The following is a 15,691-nucleotide window of genomic DNA, read 5'->3' as shown; positions in this document are numbered from 1 at the left end:
ATACAATATTGTTATGTGTTATGAATGAGTCACCGTAGGAGGCAGACACAAAAATAGAAGCTACGTCCAGAAAACCAGAGAAGTTGGCAACTATCAGATTGCAGACCCCTGAACCTATCAACACAACTAGCAGTAGCCGTGGGGGGTTCCTACGGTGCCCTAGACCCCTCGATCACAGCCGGAGAGCTAAATAGCCTAAAGACAGAAAAGGAAATCTAAACTGCCCCAGAGCAGACCCCAAAGTAAAAGGCAGCCCCCAACATATAATGACGGTGAAGCAAGATGAAAAAACACACAGATAGAAAGATAGGCTGAGCAAACGATGGGGCCCAAGCTAAACTAAACAGGACAGGAAAGGACGGTTGCTGTCTGCAATCTGCCAAAACCCTATCAAAGACATAAGCCAACAGCTGATATGGAAAAAGACCCTGAAGCAGCTAGGCTTCAAAAACTATATCAGCACTCCGGTATTTTCAGAAGACAGAGCTAAAGGAATTCAGCTCACCCCAGCAGGGAATGGCAGAAATCCAGAAAAACAAAGCAAAGTCAAAGCACAAATGCAAAAAACAGCAGAAAAACTTAGTTTTAGAGGAGCAGGAATTCAGACTGGTCTCCAAGGATCCCACAGAGAAATCACCCGCAGGGCAGAAGGGCGTCGGCAGCCTTATATCCAGTCCGAAACTCCAGTCAGCCAGTCATCATCATTAGGCTCAGGTGCCAGATAATCAGGCTCACTACCTTTCCTTACCAGAAGAGGGAGTTCATCGGGCCTCAGTAGTGAAGGGGAAAATGAACTCGCAACAGTACCTCCCCCTTGAGGAGGGGTCACCGAACCCTCAACCACGCCACCAGGGCGATCAGGGTGAGCCCGATGAAAGGCACGCACCAATGTTTTGGCATGAATATCAGAGGCAGAGACCCAGGAATTATCCCCCTGACCATAACCCTTCCACTTCACCAAATACTGGAGTCTCCGTCTCGCCAGACGAGAATCCAGTACTTTCTCTACCTCATATTCCATGTTACCTTCGACCAATACAGAGTCTGGAGGTGCCACCCCCGGAACAACAGGTTCAACAAACCTCTTCAACAAGGACTTATGAAACACATTATGGATTTTAAATGTGACAGGAAGAGCCAAATGAAAAGAGACCGGATTAATAATCTCCAAAATCTTGTAAGGTCCAATAAATCTAGGCTTAAACTTAGGAGAAGCCACCTTCATAGCAATATTTTTTGATGATAACCACACCATATCACCAACTTTAAACTGGGGACCAATGAACCTATGTCGGTTGGAAAACCGCTGGGCCTTTTCCTGGGAGAGAGAGAACTTATCTACCACTTGGTCCCAGATCTGGTGCATTCTCTCCACCAGTGTCAACACCTGGGCAGGCAGAGGGCTCCACCTGCCCTGAAGAGAATAGAGGATGAAACCCAAAGTTACAAAAAAAGGTGACATCAAAGTGGCAGAACTAGCTGTATTATTTAAAGCAAATTTGGCCAAGGGCAAAAATGAAACCCAATCATCCTGATCAGCGGAAATAAAGCATCTCAAATATGACTCCAAGGTCTGGTTTGTTCTCTCTGTCTGCCCATTGGTCTGAGGGTGAAAAGCCGAGGAGAAGGACAACTGAATTCCTAGCTTGGAACAGAAAGTTCTCCAAAATCTAGACACAAACTGAACTCCTCTGTCAGATACAATGTTCTCAGGAATCCCGTGCAAGCGAACCACCTGTTGAAAAAACAGGGGCACCAACTCAGAGGAAGACGGCAACTTAGGGAGTGGTACAAGATGAACCATCTTAGAGAACCTATCACAAATCACCCAAATAACAGTCATCCTTTGAGAGACAGGCATATCAGAGATGAAATCCATTGAATTATGGGTCCATGGCCTCTTGGGGACAGGCAAAGGCATCAACAACCCACTAGAGCGAGAACACGATTTAGACCGGGAGCACGTCCCACAGGACTGCACAAAATTCCTGACATCACGAGACAAGGAGGGCCACCAAAAGGACCGACTCACCAGATCTCTAGTACCAAAAATACCTGGATGACCAGCCAAAGCAGAGCAATAAACTTCAGACATCACTCTCTTCTTCCACTGGTCAGGAACATACAACTTTCCACTGGGACAACGCTCAGGTTTGTCCTCCTGGAACTCTTCCAGAGCACGTCTCAAATCGGGCGAGATGGCAGAAAGAACTACCCCTTCGCCTAAGATGGTAGCAGGCTTGGTCACCACAGGGGAATCAGCAAAGAAGCTCCTAGAGAGGGCGTCAGCCTTGACATTCTTAGTTCCAGGAAGAAAAGAAACCACAAAAAAAGTTGTAAAAAAACAAGGCCCACCTAGCCTGTCTAGGGTTCAAGCGCTTAGCCGACTCTAGTTAAATCAAATTCTTGTGGTCAGTGAGGACCACGACTTGATGCTTAGCTCCCTCCAACCAATGTCTCCACTCCTCAAATGCCCATTTCATGGCCAACAGTTCCCGATTCCCCACATCATAGTTACGTTCAGATGGAGAGAACTTTCGGGAAAAGAAATCACAGGGATTCATTTTAGATGTTACAGGATCCTTTTGGGACAAAACAGCTCCTGCACCAATCTCAGAAGCATCCACCTCTACCTGGAACGGAAGTGAGACATCAGGTTGCCGCAAAACCGGGGCGGAGGTGAATCTTCCCTTCAGCTCCTGAAAGGAAGAAACAGCCTCCGGAGACCAATTTAACACATCAGCACCCTTCTTAGTCAAATCAGTCAATGGCTTGGCAATACTAGAAAATTTTGCTATAAATTTCCGATAAAAATTAGCAAAACCCAAAAACTTCTGGAGGGCCTTCAAAGAAGTGGGCTGAACCCAATCGTAAATGGCCTGTACCTTGGCCGGGTCCATTTCAATAGTTGACGGAGACAAAATAAATCCCAAAAAAGAAATCCTCTGTACTCCAAAAAGGCATTTAGATCCTTTGACATACAGGGAATTCTCCCTCAAGATCCGGAACACAGTCCGTATATGTTCCACATGAGAATCCCAATCCTTGGAGAATATCAAAATATCATCCAGATAGATAATCAAAAATTTATCGACAAAATCTCGGAAAATATCGTTCATGAAGCACTGGAAGACAGAAGGGGCATTAGTGAGCCCAAAAGGCATCACCAGGTACTCAAAATGTCCCTCCGGAGTATTAAACGCCGTCTTCCATTCATCCCCCTGCTTAATGCGAATAAGATTATACGCCCCCTGAGGTCAAGCTTGGTAAACCAGCAAGCACCTTTAACTCTGGAGAATAGATCCGAAATGAGGGGTAACGGATACTGATATTTAACAGTAATTTTGTTGAGGGAACGATAATCAATACAAGGTCTTAATGATCCATCCTTTTTGGCTACAAAAAAAACAAACCGGCACCTAAGGGTGACGAGGATGGTCTAATATGACCCTTCTCCAACGCCTCCTTAATATAGGATCGCATAGCCTCGTGCTCGGGTACAGATAAATTGAAGAGCCGACCCTTGGGAAATTTACACCCCGGGCTCAGTTCAATTGCACAGTCATAACTCCTATGAGGAGGCAGAGACGCAGACTCATTCTCACTAAATACATCATAAAAGTCCGCCAAATAATCAGGAACATCATGCGACTGAGGAGAGGTGGAAAACACCGGAGCCTCACTAAAGGCACACCGACAACCCAACTCACCACAGACACAGATTTCCAATCCAAAACTGGATTATGAATTTGTAACCAGGGAAACCCCAGTACAATAGTATCATGCAGATTATGCAACACCAAAAATCTGCAATTTTCTTGATGGTCTGGGGCGACCTGCATTACCACCTGGGTCCAAAACTGAGGTTTATTTTTAGCCAAAGGAGTAGCATCAATCCCCCTCAAAGGGATAGGCGTCTGCAGAGGTGTCATCGGAAATCCACAACGTTTAGCAAAATCCAAGTCCATTAGCTTTAGGGCTGCTCCCGAATCCATAAAAGCCTTGGCGGAAAATGTGGACAGGGAGCAGATCAGAGTAATAGCCAAAAGAAACTTAGGTTGAACACCACCAACAGAAAACGTGTGTGCAAAGCGTTTCTCTCGTTTAGGACAGACAGAAATAATATGCGAGGCATCTCCACAGAAAAAACACAACTTATTACGCCTTCTGAACTCCTGACGCTGCTCTCTGGAAAAAACTCTATCACATTGCATAGGTTCAGACATTTGTTCAACAGGTGGCAACACCTCTCGTGCAGTTTTGCATTCGCGCAAACGCCGATCAACCTGAATGACTAATGACAGAGAATCGTCAAGACCAGAGGGAACAGGAAATCCCACCATAGTATCTTTTACGGCTTCTGACAAACCCTTCCGAAAGAGAGCAGCCAAGGCATTATCATTCCAGGTAGTAAGTCAACAGCAGATGTGGAAAAAGATCCTGAAGCAGCTAGGCTTCAAAACTATATCAGCACTCCGGTATTTTCAGAAGACAGAGCTAAAGGAATTCAGCTCACCCCAGCAGGGAATGGCAGAAATCCAGAAAAACAAAGCAAACAAAGTCAAAGCACAAATGCAAAAAACAGAGCAGAAAAACTTAGCTTTAGAGGAGCAGGAATTCAGACCGGTCTCCAAGGATCCCACAGAGAAATCACCCGCAGGGCAGAAGGGCGTCGGCAGCCTTATATCCAGTCCGAAACTCCACTCAGCCAGTCATCATCATTAGGCTCAGGTGCCAGATAATCAGGCTCACTACCTTTCCTTACCAGAAGAGGGAGTTCATCGGGCCTCAGTAGTGAAGGGGAAAATGAACTCACAACAGTTATGCTCCAGGAGGACATCCAGGCCTCTCTTGAACCCCTCGACTGAGTTCGCCATAATCACCTCATCAGGCGAGGAATTCCAGATTCTCACTGCCCTAACAGTAAAGAATCCTCTTCTATGTTGGTGGAAAAACCTCTCCTCCAGACAGAGTATGCCCCCTTGTTACCATCACACTCCTTGGTATAAATAGATCCTCGGAGAGATATTTGTATTGTCCCCTTATACAACCTCAAAAGAGACCCAAGAACACAAGTGCCAACACTGCTGAAATGGTGCCAGAATAGGATGTTTGTATAAGTATTTTTATTTTAACAGGACCAGGCATATCTAAAGAAGAATATAATGCTGTCTGCAGAACCTGCAGGGCACAAATCAGTTTATCTAAAGCTGACAATGAATTGAGGCTTGCAAGAGATGTCAAAAGCAATAATAAAGGATTTTGTGGATATGTCAAAAGTAAAAGAAAAGTCAAAGATGCTATAGGATTTTTACAGGATGAAAATGATGAAATGGTAAGACAAGATGTTGAGAAGGCCGAACTTTTAAATTCCTATTTTGCACCTGTTTTCTCTCAGAAAGGAAATGTAACATCAACTGTTCTTCTGTCCTATTAACGGAATAGAAGAATCCATGATATCTATAAACAGAAAGATAGTGAGGAAACACTTAGCTAACCTAAATGAATTCAAGTCTCAAGGTCCAGATGACTTGCACCACAGAGTGCTGAATGAGATAGCAGAAGAAATTTTTGAACCCCTCTCCATAATCTTTGAAAATTCTTGGAGAACAGGAGAAGTCCCAGAAGACTGGAGAAGAGCAAATGTTCCTATCTTCAAAAAGGGGAAGAAGGTGGACCCAGGCAACTATAGGCCGGTGAGACTGACTTCTATACCAGGGAAGATCTTTGAACAAATTATTAAACAACATGTATGTCAGTACCTGGATAAGAATGAAGTGATTAAACAGAGTCAGCATGGGTTTGTAACTAATAAGTCATGTCAGACTAACTTAATTTCCTTCTATGACGGAATCACTGATTGGATGATATAGTATATCTTGACTTCAGCAAAGCATTTGACAAAGTATCTCATACAATCCTTATTGAAAAATTGGCTAAGTATGGAATGGACAAGGCAACTGTTAGATGGATTCATAACTGGCTTAGTGATCGGACCCAAAGAGTGGTCGTAAATGGCTGCACATCCAGTTGGAAGAATGTCTCAAGTGGGGTACCACAGGGCTCTGTATTGTTCAACATCTTTATCAACGATTTAGATAAAGGAATTGAGGGTAAACTGATTAAATTTGCTGATGACACAAAGCTAGGAGGGATAGCTAATACTAGAGAAGAGAGAGAGAGGATTCAAAAAGATATAAGTAAACTGGAGCAGCGGGCAGCAACTAACAGAATGGTTTTTAACAGGGAAAAATGCAAAGTACTACATCTGGGCAATAAAAATGAAAAAAGCATATTCAGAATGGGATGAATAGAGCTAAGCAACAGCACATGTGAAAAAGACTTGGGTATACCAATAGATCACAGACTGAATATGAGTCAACAGTGTGATGCAGCAGCAAAAAAGGCAAATGCAATTCTAAGGCTAGTTTCACACTTGCTTTTTTTTGCAGCGCGTTTTTCCCGCAAAAAAACGCATTGAAAAAACGCATACATAAGCATACAACTGCTGCGTTTTTTTCAAGCATTTTTATGAGCATGCATGAAAAAAACGCAGCGTTTTTATGCGTTTGTATGCGTTTTTAGCGCGTTTTTAGCGCGTTTTTACCGCGTTTGCGTTTTTTTCCAACATTTTTAGGTGGCCCCTCACACTACCCAAACCATGACTTTACTAACCCTAACCCTGACCCTAACCCTAACCCTGACCCTAACCCTTAACCAAATCATACTTAACCCTAACCCTGACCCTAACCCTGACCCTAACCCTTAACCAAACCATACTTAACCCTAATCCTGACCCTAACCCTGACCCTAACCCTGACCCTAACCCTTAACAAAACCATACTTAACCCTAATCCTGACCCTAACCCTGACCCTAACCCTTAACAAAACCATACTTAACCCTAATCCTGACCCTAACCCTGACCCTAACCCTTAACAAAACCATACTTAACCCTAACCCTGACCCTAACCCTGACCCTAACCCTGACCCTAACCCTAACCCTGACCCTAACCCTTAACCAAACCATACTTAACCCTAATCCTGACCCTAACCCTGACCCTAATCCTTAACAAAACCATACTTAACCCTAACCCTAACCCTGACCCTAACCCTTAACCAAACCATACTTAACCCTAATCCTGACCCTAACCCTGACCCTAATCCTTAACAAAACCATACTTAACCCTGACCCTAACCCTGACCCTAACCCTGACCCTAACCCTTAACAAAACCATACTTAACCCTAATCCTGACCCTAACCCTTAACCAAACCATACTTAACCCTGACCCAAAACCCAACCCTAACCCTGACCCTAACCCTAAACCCCCTTAACTAACCCTAACTCTAACCCAAACCCCTAAATTCCATGGTTAAAAAAAAAAAACGCATATGCAAAAAAACGCTTACATGAGCATGCCAGTGCGCACATATGCGCATCCATAGGCTATAATGGCCATTTTTAGCGCAAAACGTGCGCATATGTGCGCATGCGCTTTTTTGCAGGGCCAAAAAATGCAACATGATGCGTCTGGAAAATCCAATCGCACACCCCAAAAAAACGCAGCGCATGAAAATCGCATACATGCGCTTACAAGCGCGCAGGTATGCGCACCCATGTTAAATATAGGGGAAAAAACGCATGCGCAGGTTAGCGTTTTTTTCCAGCGCTAAAAAACGCAAATGTGAAACCAGCCTAAGATGTATTAACAGAAGCATACAGTCTAGATCACGTGAAGTCATTATTGCCCTCTACTCCTCTTTGGTCAGACCTCATCTGGAATATTGTGTCCAGTTTTGGGCACCACATTTTAAAAAAGACCAACAAACTGGAGCAAGTTCAGAGAAGAGCGACCAGAATGGTGACCGGTCTGCAAACCCTGTCTTATGAGGAAAGGTTGCAGGATTTGGGAATGTTTAGTTTGCAAAAGAGAAGACTGAGAGGAGACTTAATAGCTGTCTACAAATATCTAAAGGGTTGTCACATTGTAGAAGGATCATCTTTATTCTCATTTGCACAAGGAAAGACTAGAAGCAATGGGATGAAACTGAATGGGAGGAGACACAGATTAGATATTAGAAAAACTTTTTGACAGAGTGATCAATGAGTGGAACAGGCTGCCACGAGAAGTGGGGACTTCTCCTTCAATGGAAGTCTTCAGAGGCTGGACAGACATCTGACTGGGATGATTCAGTGAATCCTGGTTTGAGCAGGGGGTTGGACCAGATGGCCCAGGAGGTCCCTTCCAACTCTACAATTCTATGAACATGAGCAATTAGAAGGGGTTGTCCCAGGGCCGTATAGGCACTCAAAGGCATGTGCCTAGGGCGGGAGGTTGTGGGAAGGGGCGCACCTGAGCAAAGTGGTTTTTTTTTAAGCATGAGGGGTCGGCCCACCCACTCACCTCAGTCTCCTTGCTGCTGCTGGCAGCTTCACTCCGCCCCCTGATCACATGACTATAACATCACCACAGGTCCTTCAGCTCTCCCTGCAACTTCTCCTTCCTGGTTGTGTGCAGCTCCAGTTCTCTGGTATCGGTCAGCAGATTTCCGGTTCCCCCCATTCCGGTGAGATTACAGGAGGGTTTGGTGGAGTTTAGATGCTTGTAGTAAATCTGTGAGAGGAGAGTGTACGAGGCTGAAGTTGGTTTCTTATTCGGCAATTTTTTCTTTTCCTTTTTTCTCCTTCGCCTCATTAGGGGACACAGACCATGGGTATTATGCTGCTGCCACTAGGAGGCTGACACTAAGTGAATACAAAAAATCTCCGCAGTATACACCCTCCTGCTGGCTCCCAGAGAACCAGTTCATGCTTAGTGTCCGTAGGAGGCACACAGGTCTGGTTTTCAGACCATTCTTTTTTTACTTCCACCATGAAGACCAGATAAGAGCGATGGACCCTATCTCCCCAAACAAACAGGCGAGCACGTGGAGTATCGCCTCTATGTATCCTCTCCTGCAACTTGGGACACCACGCCGGGCACAGCCCTGTCCACCCTGAGGTAGTGAAACCTGCTATGAGTTCATTTTCTCCTTCACCTCTGATGTCTGATGAACTCCCTCTGCTGGTGAAAGGAGGTAGTGAAATTGATCTGGATGGGAAGAACCTGTCATCTGAACAGGTGGAGTGTGATTGGACATCCGGAATTTCTGAGTGGATATAAGGCAGCCGACGCCCTGCAGGGCTGCTGGTGATCCTTCCTGCTTTGAGCTCTGGCATCCAGTTTAGTTCCTGTCTACTAAAAGCTAAGTTTTTGCTCTGCTATTTTTCCATGAGATTTTGTCTGTTTACTTAGTGTTTGTGTTCAGCCTGCCCTGGTTGGGATGGGCTGAACTCCATTTTTGTCTCTGATCAGTTGATATCTTTGCTCTGTCTTCAGAATATAGCTGAGTGCTGATATAGTGATTTTGAAGTCTAGTGACTTCAGGGCCTTTTCTATCAGACGTGTTGGATATTATTTTTGGCAGGGTTTTTTGCGTGATTGCAGCCAGCATCTTTTCTGTCCTTTCCTATTTAGTTAGTTGGGCCCCATCATTTGCTCAGCCTGTCTTTCTGTCTGTGTTTGTGTTTTCATCTGTTTTTCACCGACAATACATGTTGGGGGCTGTCTATTGCTTTGGGGTCTGCTCTGGGGCAGTTTAGATTTCCCCTTTCTTTCTTTAGGCTTATTTAGCTCTCCGGCTGTGACGAGGGGTCTAGGGCACTGTAGGAACCCCCCACGGCTACTGTTAGTTGTGGTGAATAAGATCAGGGGTCTGCAATCCGCTAGCTACCAACCTCTCCGGTTTTCTGGACTTAGCTTGTGTTTTTGTTTTTTCCTCCTCTGGTGACTCATTCATAACAGAATCACCAGCCATTCCGCAGATTCTAGGGTACTCAATAGCAGGAAAGAATTGTAAAAAAAAAAAAAAGTGTCAGAATATTTTTGTTTTTGTGTATATTTTTTCCTCTATTTCTCTGAGGCCGTAGGGGGAATTTTTTCTCAATGGAGATTAAGCAATTGTCTGATCGTGTGGAGCAGCTCACTGCTGAAGTGCGGGGACTTTCCACCTATCTTGCTCATTCACATGCTGCTGAACCAAAGATCCCTACTCCTGATGTGTTTTTTGGGTATCAGTCTAAATTTTTGATTTTTAAGAATAATTGTAAATTATTTTTTGCCTTGAAGCCTAACTCATCGGGGAGCTCCGCACAGCAGGTTGAAATTGTCATCTCTTTGCTGCGCGGCGATCCCCAGGATTGGGCGTTTTCTTTAAAACCTGATGATCCTATTCTAACTAATGTGAACGCATTCCTTCAAGCCTTGGGGTTGTTGTATGATGAACCTAATGCTATTGATCAGGCTGAAAAGGCCCTGTTGGCATTGAGCCAGGGTCAGGATTCTGAAGAGTTGTACCGTCAAAAATTCCGAAAGTGGGCGGTCCTTACTACCTGGAATGATGGTGCCTTGGCAGCTCTCTTTCGGAAGGGGTTGTCAGAAACCATAAAAGATGTAAGGCTTTTGTGGATTCGGGAGCAGCTCTGAACCTGATGGACTTGGATTTTGCTAAATGTTGTGGGTTTCCTATGACACCCCTGCGGACGCCTATCCCTTTGAGGGGTATTGATGTTACTCCTTTGGCGAAGAATAAACCTCAGTTTTGGACCCAGGTGGTAATGCGGGTTGCCCCAGACCATCAAGAAAATTGCAGATTTTTGGTGTTGCATAATTTGCATGATACCATTGTTCTGGGCTTTCGTTCGTTGCAAATCCATAATCCAGTTTTGGATTGGAAATCTGTGTCTGTGGTGAGTTGGGGTTGTCGGTGTGCCCTTAGAGACGCTCCTGTTTTCTCCACCTCTCCCCAGTCGCATGATGTTCCTGACTATTTGGCTGATTTTTATGTTGTATTTAGTGAGAATGAGTCTGCGTCTTTGCCTCCTCATAGGAGTTATGACTGTGCAATTGAGCTGAGCCCTGTGTGTAAATTTCCCAAGGGTCGACTTTTCAATTTATCTGTACCCGAGCACGAGGCTGTGTGATCCTATATTAAGGAGTCGTTGGAGAAGGGTCATATTAGACCATCCTCTTCACCCTTAGGTGCTGGGTTTTTTTTTCGTGGCCAAGAAAGATGGTTCATTAAGGCCTTGTATTGACTATCGTTCCCTCAACAAAATTACTGTTAAATATCAGTATCCCTTACCCCTGATTTCTGATCTATTCTCCAGAGTTAAAGGTGCTTGCTGGTTTACCAAGCTTGACCTCAGGGGTTGTATAATCTTATTCGCATTAAGCATGGGGATGAATGGAAGACGGCGTTTAATACTCCGGAGGGACATTTTGAGTACCTGGTGATGCCTTTTGGGCTCACTAATGCCCCTTCTGTCTTCCAGTGCTTCATGAATGATATTTTCCGAGACTTTGTGGATAAATTTTTGATCATCTATCTGGATGATATTTTGATCTTTTCCAGGGATTGGGACTCTCATGTGGAACATGTTCGGACTGTGTTCTGGATTTTGAGGGAGAATTCCCTGTATGTCAAGGGATCGAAATGCCTTTTTGGGGTTCAGAGGATTTCATTTTTGGGATTTATTTTGTCTCCGTCAACTATTGAAATGGACCCGGCCAAGGTACAGGCCATTTATGATTGGGTTCAGCCCACTTCTTTGAAGGCCCTCCAGAAGTTTTTGGGTTTTGCTAATTTTTATCGTAAATTTATAGCTAATTTTTCTGGTATTGCCAAACCATTAACTGATTTGACTAAGAAAGGTGCTGATGTGCTGAATTGGTCTCCGGAGGCTGTTTCTTCCTTTCAGGAGCTGAAGCGAAGGTTCACTTCTGCTCCAGTCTTGCGACAACCTGATGTCTCACTCCCGTTTCAGGTAGAGGTGGACGTTTCTGAGATTGGTGCAGGAGCTGTTTTGTCCCAAAAAGATCCTGTAACATCTAAAATGAATCCCTGTGCTTTCTTTTCCCGAAAGTTCTCCCCATCCGAACGTAACTATGATGTGGGGAATCGGGAACTGTTAGCCATGAAATGGGCATTTGAGGAGTGGAGACAATGGTTGGAGGGAGCTAAACATCAAGTCGTGGTCCTTACTGACCACAAGAATTTGATTTACCTGGAGTCGGCCAAATGCTTGAATCCTAGACAGGCTAGGTGGGCCTTGTTTTTTACACGTTTTGATTTTGTGGTCTCTTTTCTTCCGGGCACTAAGAATGTCAAGGCAGACGCCCTCTCTAGGAGTTTCTTTGCTGATTCTCCTATTGTGACCAAGCCTGCTACCATCTTAGGTGAGGGGGTAGTTCTTTCTGCCATCTCGCCCGATTTGAGACGTGCTCTGGAAGAGTTTCAGGAGGACAAACCTGAGCCTTGTCCCATTGAAAAATTGTATGTTCCTTACCAGTGGAGGAAGAGAGTAATGTCTGAAGTTCATTACGCCGCATTGGCTGGTCATCCAGGTATTTTTGGTACTAGAGATTTGGTGAGTCGGTCTTTTTGGTGGCCCGCCTTGTCTCGTGATGTCAGGAATTTTGTGCAGTCCTGTGGGACTTGCTCCCGGTCTAAACCTTGTTCTCGCTCTAGTGGGTTGTTGATGCCTTTGCCGGTGCCCAGGAGGCCATGGACCCATATTTCAATGGATTTTATCTCTGATATGCCTGTCTCTCAGAGAATGACTGTTATTTGGGTGATTTGTGATAGATTCTCCAAGATGGTCCATCTTGTACCACTCCCTAAGTTGCCATCTTCCTCAGAGTTGGTACCCGTGTTTTTGCAACAGGTGGTTCGCTTGCACGGGATTCTTGAGAACATTGTATCTGACAGAGGAGTTCAGTTTGTTTCTAGATTTTGGAGGACTTTCTGTTCCAAGCTGGGAATTCAGTTGTCCTTCTCTGCGTTTCACCCTCAGACCAATGGGCAGACAGAGAGAACAAACCAGACTTTGGAGTCGTATTTGAGATTTTTTATTTCTGCTGATCAGGATGATTGGGTTTCATTTTTGCCCTTGGCCGAATTTGCTTTAAATAATAGAGCCAGTTCTGCCACTTTGATGTCACCTTTTTTTTGTAACTTTGGGTTTCATCCTCGATTTATCTTCAGGGCAGGTGGAGTCTTCTGCCTGCCCAGGTGTTGACACTGTGGTGGAGAGAATGCACCAGATCTGGGACCAAGTGGTGGATAAGTTATCTCTCTCCCAGGAAAAGGCCCAACAGTTTTCCAACCGGCATAGGACCATTGGTCCCCGGTTTAAGGTGGGTGATATGGTTTGGTTGTCATCAAAGAATATCTCTATGAAGGTGGCTTCTCCAAAGTTTAAACTTAGATTTATTGGACCTTACAAGATTTTGGAGATTCTTAATCCAGTCTCGTTTCGATTGGCTCTTCCTGTTACATTCAAGATCCATAACGTGTTTCATAAGTCTCTGTTAAAGAGGTTTGTTGAGCCAGTAGTTCCTGTGGTGGCACCTCCTGACCCTGTATTGGTTGAAGGTAATGTGGAATGAGGTTGAGAAGATACTGGACTCTCGTCAGGCTAGACGGATACTCCAGTATTTGGTTAAATGAAAGGGTTATGGTCAGGAGGATAATTCTTGGGTCTCTGCATCCGATATTCATACCGAAAGATTGGTTCGTGCTTTTCATCGGGCCCATCCTGATCGCCCTGGTGGCGTGGATGAGGGTTCGGTGACCCCTCCTCAAGGGGGAGGTACTGTTATGAGTTCATTTTCTCCTTCACCTCTGATGTCTGATGAGCTCCCTCTGCTGGTGAAAGGAGGTAGTGAAATTGATCTGGATGGGAAGAACCTGTCATCTGAACAGGTGGAGTGTGATTGAACATCCGGAATTTCTGAGTGGATATAAGGCAGCCGACGCCCTACAGGGCTGCTGGTGATCCTTTCTGCTCTGAGCTCTGGCATCCAGTTTAGTTCCTGTCTACTAAAAGCTAAGTTTTTGCTCTGCTATTTTTCCATGAGATTTTGTCTGTTTACTTAGTGTTTGTGTTCAGCCTGCCCTGGTTGGGATGGGCTGAACTCCATTTTTGTCTCTGATCAGTTGATCTCTTTGCTCTGTCTTCAGAATATACCTGAGTGCTGATATAGTGATTTTGAAGTCTAGTGACTTAAGGGCCTTTTCTATCAGACGTGTTGGATATTATTTTTGGCAGGGTTTTTTGCGTGATTGCAGCCAGCATCTTTTCTGTCCTTTCCTATCTAGTTAGTTGGGCCCCATCATTTGCTCAGCCTGTCTTTCTGTCTGTGTTTGTGTTTTCATCTGTTTTTCACCGACAATACATGTTGGGGGCTGTCTATTGCTTTGGGGTCTGCTCTGGGGCAGTTTAGATTTCCCCTTTCTTTCTTTAGGCTTATTTAGCTCTCCAGCTGTGACGGGTCTAGGGCACCGTAGGAACCCCCCACGGCTACTGTTAGTTGTGGTGAATAGGATGAGGGATCTGCAATCCGCTAGCTACCAACCTCTCCGGTTTTCTGGACTTAGCTTGTGTTTTTGTTTTTTCCTCCTCTGGTGACTCATTCATAACAAAAACCCTAGGCTGCACAGAGATTGTCCGTGCGGCCCTCACTGCATCACCAATGTGGAAGACTGCGGTGATGGAAGGAGGCGGACAGTCCCTCTCCACCTCCCTAACAAAGAGAAGGTGAAACGAGGGTTCCCTGCACCATCCAAAGCAGCAGGAGAGAGCATATTTTATTTTTCTCTGACCTGCTGGAGAGAGCTACGTACGCTGCTATCCGGCAGATTCCGGGTTAGTGCCGGGTCTGAAGTGGCTGGAGGGCTCTGCGCAGCGATCCGGGCGGGGAGGGGATTTCTTTAATTTTCCCTGCTTGCTGGCCGGCACCAAAATTTTAGTCACCGGCTGCGGCCTTGTGTAGGCCGCAACCCAGAGGCTCCGCCTGTGCTATGACGCGCTTCGGTGGTTCCGCCCACTCTTTGGGCGCTTCTCGTCCATGACGAGAAGCACCTCTGCAAATCTCAGCGGCCATTTTTCATCCTCCTGCCTCTTCCGGACACGAACTGTCATCCGGAAACGTCTACTCACACCTTCATCTCCTGCTGCTTCCGGACACGATCCGGAAGTGGTGACTGCCCGGCGATATATGAAGCTGATAACAGCGCTTTTCCAATGTGGATGCCTGGGATCTCAGGTTCTAGGTAAGGAGGCCCAGCTCCCTCCCCCTCTGCTGTATTCCCTTGCAGTCCCCAGGCGGGGATGTCCCTATTACATTCTTCACTAAGCCTGCGACCCCAAGTTCGCTCACAAGCCCTCCTCTGCCACTGATCCCAGTGTATCTAGACCCACTGAGTCGGCTTCACCACTATCGCATTCCATGGCTTCTCTGGCCAAAGAGATTGAATACCTCCGTGATCCATCTGTGGATCAGAGCGTTCGCAGGACTGATACAGATGGATCCTCTCCTACACAGGAGCTGTCGGCTAGCAGGGGCTGCAAGCATTCTAGAAACATACAGGCATCTAGAAAACGGATCCATAGCATGTTACCTGAGTAATCACGTACCTGGGCGTCCGTGCGCTCTGTCTCTCGCTCTCTCTCACCAGAGATTTGCAGCAAACAGGACTCTGAGTGGGAATCGGATGTTTCCTCAAATCTGGACTTGCCAGAGTTCCAGAATACGAGGGATTCACTTATCAGGGCTGTCAACCTGACTTTGAAGGTTGACGAGGATTCT

Source organism: Dendrobates tinctorius, unplaced genomic scaffold, assembly GCF_039654945.1.
Source record: "Dendrobates tinctorius isolate UK_male_01 unplaced genomic scaffold, ASM3965494v1 ptg000226l, whole genome shotgun sequence".
Classification (NCBI taxonomy): domain Eukaryota; kingdom Metazoa; phylum Chordata; class Amphibia; order Anura; family Dendrobatidae; genus Dendrobates; species Dendrobates tinctorius.
The sequence above is the reverse complement of the archived record's forward strand: the minus strand, read 5'-3'. Positions refer to the sequence as shown.